General features: G+C 31.7%; 1 long non-coding RNA gene across 1 annotated transcript; it reads right to left on the reverse strand.

The window, feature by feature from the left end:
* Positions 1-2,423: 2,423 nt before the first annotated feature.
* LOC117107067 lies at positions 2,424-4,701 on the reverse strand. The gene is made up of 3 exons (XR_004445188.1): positions 4,550-4,701; positions 3,789-3,894; positions 2,424-3,150 (listed from the first exon to the last, which is right to left on the reverse strand). It is a non-coding gene; the product is annotated as an uncharacterized LOC117107067 (long non-coding RNA).
* Between the last annotated feature and the right edge of the window lie 596 nt (positions 4,702-5,297).

The following is a 5,297-nucleotide window of genomic DNA, read 5'->3' on the forward strand; positions in this document are numbered from 1 at the left end:
AAAATATGCATATGGAAATAATAATAATAATAATAATAATAATAATAATAATAATAATAATAATACCAAGTTATTATTATTATTATTATTATGATTATTATTTTTATTATTATTTTTATTATTATCCTTTTGAATATTATTATTATTATTATTATTATTATTATTATTATTATTATTATTATTATTATCCTGTTACCGGTAAATATTAGTCGTTTAATTAAATTAAACTTACAGAAATTATAATAGGCCTAATAATAATAATAATAATAATAATAGCAAGTTATTATTATTATTATTATTATTATCCTGTTGAATATTAGCCGTATTAATTTTCATAGTACTGTATCTATAATTTATCATTGCAATTTACTAGTGAATCTGAGATTTCATTATTCGCAATAGATAAAATACTAATAATAATCCATCAAGAAAATGTGACTTTTACAAGAAAGCTGTTTTTAAAGACATATTGTATTATATTATAGCTCTTATTATTATGTTCTGTTTCAAAAATTACAGCCATGTGATGTCTAATTTGCTCATAAATCCTAATACTTTAGACCATTAAGGAAAAGGGGCCCTTAGCAACGAAAATAGCGTAATCCATACATATTTCACATTATATCTCATTATTATGCATTATGTATTAATATTTTTGACGTTTTCAGACTCTACATATAAATAGTTAATACAACTGTGTATATTTTGAGAAAAGAAATGTATTAGTTAGTAGTATTAGTGGAATAAAAGCACCGTTGCTAAGGGAAAACCTCCATAGCAACCGAAAAATTGTTTTCTTGTGGTTTTTGAGGGTTTTTTTTCGTTAATGTGCAATAATTGAACGTGGGAACAATTAAATTCATTTTCACACCACTAATGGTGACTTAATTAACATAAAAGCAAGTACTTCCACGGTGTTTACTACGGAAGTCAAGAAATAAATGATGCTTTGAAGCCTACGCCATACGACGCGCGCAATGGATCGTTTTTAACAACGACCCGTTCAGATTGCTACCGACAATCAGCAGAAGGCGTTGCGTCATCTATCGCTCACAGGGAGCGGAGTTAGATTTGTATAATTACAAAAATATACTAAGAGTAAGACTAATGATAATAATATTAATGATTATAATATTAATAATAATAATAATAATAATAATAATAATAATACGGTAATAGCAATAACAACAATAATATACAAATATTACAATAATAATAAAATAATAATAATTATTATTATTATATTAATAATAAAAAGAGTGGTAATAGATGTAATTTTATGTAATAAAAAGGTATCTGTGCTTAACAAATATTCGGCCTATACAATAACAATATAATACATATGATTTCGAGTGACGCCCGACCACGCCCACTTAGGCTCTCGTCGGAGACATCGCCCAATTCATATCGCCATCCCTATGGTGCCCTGTGGACATCGGATCCCCGTCGAGAAAATCCTGGAGCATCCACTGTCACATGATACAATGCTCATTAAATCATGTAATAATATAAGATTAATTCGGCGCTCAAGGGGGGAAAGGGTGGTGCTAGTCTGTTTTTTTTTCTCAATCCAGGAGTGGGCTTATAAATGCATACCAGGTAGAATTTAGTATCATGTAGGTTGGCACTGGATTAGCGACCAACGGCTACGAATACTAACACCCAGGCAGGAGAGGGTATGATGTTGTACATTGTGCTTACTGTATCTGCTATTCATTACAAAATGCTAATCATCTTAAATGTTAATCATCTTTATTATGCTTATTACACTATCGTCATTGCCATCATTACATTATCATCATCACCATTGCATTTGTCATCATTATCATCTCATCTTCATCAACATTAATTCATTACTGAATTATACACACATATGTGGCAAAGACAAGCTAAACCAGTCACTCGTCTAAAAAAATGGATTTTTAGTTATTAATACAATGTTAAGCAGTAAAATCGAAATTATAAAATGGTAAAAGAATTATTTAAATCCGATATTTCGTTATGGAAGGAATTAGAAGTTTAAATATACAGCTGTTTAAAGAACAGTACTTGAGAGATCAGCCTTTATGTTTACGATTTTGGACATTTCTCAGTCAGACATCACCAAATTGTTAAAAAAAAAAAATGGTTTTAACGTTGAAAATGGGGAAAATAACAACATAGCGTGATGTATAGATATACAGTATAAAGTGTAGATTTCAAAAGTGTTGACATTCCAACATATTTTGGAAACTATCACTGAAATATGACTTGTGAGCAGTGACTGGTTTGGTTTGTGTCTGGTCCATACTTCATATTAATATACAGTACTGTCTGTGATGACTTACATAATTGAAAAATGTATATTATGTGATTAGCTTTCAACAAAAAATTAGAATGAGCAAGAAACAAACAAATTACTGACAAATAGATTAAAAAAAACATGTTTCATTCAATATCATATGATTTATTAAAGTGAACGCACTTCAGTTAATTTATCTAACAATAATAAAAGGAAATCGGCCTATGTGTAATGTATACATTCTATTACTTAATTGAAATTCTTGAATAAATTCAAATTATTGAAAAGTTTGAGAAATTATGAATAACATTGAATCTTGGATGAACTTGTAATCAAACACAACACCTCATTTTCAAATTATCTATAGAAGTACATTGCATCTTTATATATAATAATATGCCAGTTTGTAGATTAAGTCTATGAATTATTAGGTGATAATTTTCGTTTGTGTAAATATTCCATAAGAAAGATGCACAGAACAGGATGTTGCTATCCGTTGCTACAGGCAGAAAATGTACGGCAATTCCACAAAGTCAGATGATATCAGCAGTACAATTATTTTGCCTCAATATATGCATTCCAAAATCATGTGGAGTATTATTCATGAGAGCTTCCTGGTATACTTTGTTGATTTTGATCCCCAGTTGAGAAGACCCGCATAATAAAATATACTGCTAGATGACACCAAGTTTAATCGATTATATTTTGTCAATAAACAAACACTCTTTCTATTATTCATGCTACAGTCTCAGGATTGTATCACCTTATGAAGCCGGGGTGGCTGCAGCGAGGGCAGCCTTCTTACGTTGAGATCGAGAACGGAAGAACCATACTACTGCAAAGGTTGCTGCATAAGTAGCCAAAACACACTGTACATAAAAAATAGACAAAAGTATAATATTTTACACTAATTTTAATGACAGGTTTTATAAAAGATTCTTTTATTGTAACTTAAAGAAAAGTTCCTACAATTATATTCCTGATGCTTATATTAATAATTTTACGAAGGTTAGAATGAAAATATATAAATATACACAAGATGAGTAAACTGCACAAAAATATAGCACAAGGTTATGCAAAAGAATACAGTAGTTATCTGTCAAATTTAGCATTGTAATACCGAGTTGTGAGTGAATGATTATAGATTGGAAAAATATAAATAAATAGTAATATTTTCACTACTTATTTTCCCTTGATACAAATTAGGAAGTGGTTTAGTGCAGAGGGAATGTTTTTTGTTTCCCAGGCTTGAGGTCACAGTTTCAATCCCTGTCTGTGCACTTCACTTGTGTCCTTGAGCAAGGCACTTTCTTATCTGCTTTGCTTAACTCCACCTAGTAGTATAAATGGGTACCTTGTAGGGTTGCCTGCTACTGCACCAATATAAAGCAGCAAAACTTAAGCACGTGGACACAATGACCAGGGAAACCAAACTGCTTCGTAGCTGAAAGGAAATTTGCTATATATATACTGTACCACGTAACAAAATAATAAATACGCAACTTACATTTCTTTTGCCGAATACAGTATCAGCATTCAAAAATCTTTTTAAACCGGTATAGTGAGCAAATTGTGATTCATCTACAGGTCCGCCGGCCATCTTGAAAATTAACCTGCAAAGAGAAGAAGCTGAATTGGGATCTTGGTTATTTTGAGAGCCAGGCCATGAAAATTATATTGTTAATAAAATTACCCTGGCTGCACCTATCATGTGTGGTCTGCACCCTAATGCTTTTTTATTAGTTTCAAAAAAGAATTTACTCTGGTAAAATTGTCCAATGCCCCAAATACACTATACTGATAGCCTAACAATGGTTGCCCGGGTAAGCAAATCAAAAAAGTGTTATGTTTTTCTATAAATTTATCCAGGAACATGCGCACCAACTGCCTGTTGTGCAGTCTATCAAAACGTGGAAGATGGCCACACAGTGACACTATAAAGCTTGTGCTCAGCAAGTACACAGTGCTGTACCACTGGGCCCTAGCTAGGTAAACCTAATCCTCTCTTCCACTACTACTACTAGGCCTACTAGGCTACCCTACCACTCTGCCCCGCTACCACTGACCTGGATCGTAGGGCGCTAGGCAAGCTGGGCTAGGCCTAGCCTTGACAATGACGATAGATAGAGCTAGCTTATCAAGTCGATGTTTTACTATTATTAGATATCTTCCTTTATGTTATTTACTTATAGCGCATCTAAGGTTTCTAAGTCACACATTTAAAAGAAAATATTTAACAGGAAGTATGAAATTATAACGATAGTTTACCTAAAATTTTAGAGTGTATTTGGTTGAAGATTCACCGGTGTTTCACGATGATTGGTGCCGACTAAATAATAGCATCAGTGCGTCAGAAACGATACTACAATGTGCATGCGCTTTGTATTCACAATACTATTATTATTGGATACTTAAATACATACATTTTAAAACAATACTAAAACCGGTAATAAATATAATTCAAACAATACTTTATTATTAAAAGATTGATCTCTTTCTGTATTTTATTGTAATATGAGGAAAATACTCTACCTAGGACATATTAAATAGAAACCAATATGTGTTGTATCACCATTACTAGACTTTAATACTGTCGTTTATTTAAAGATGATTCATCCAGTCGTTTATGAACTACACCGACACTATCCCGCATACGTGAGTGAATCAGAATATGATTTTTAATCAGGCAAATAAGCTTTTATAGACAGTCTGAATTCCAGCAAAAGAATTAGGCAGCCTAATTTCCAAAATTGGAAATTTGTCATCTTGTTAAGAAACATCGTATCAGATGCGCATAACAAATAACATTCAAAAGAGTTGGATATACTGTAATACGAAGATATATATATCACGTCGGAGGCATTTTATTGCACAATGACTTTTATAGGACTTTATTCGTTGAAAAGCTACAGGGTAGCCTACGATGTTCCATCATGTCCTTATTTAAACACTGTATATGTACCTTTGATGATTTATATTATATTTATTCAACAGTGTTAACGGCTAACTCCCTTCA

Source organism: Anneissia japonica, unplaced genomic scaffold, assembly GCF_011630105.1.
Source record: "Anneissia japonica isolate Jap-2015-1 unplaced genomic scaffold, ASM1163010v1 scaffold288048_len465947_cov159, whole genome shotgun sequence".
NCBI classification, from domain to species: Eukaryota; Metazoa; Echinodermata; class Crinoidea; order Comatulida; family Comatulidae; genus Anneissia; species Anneissia japonica.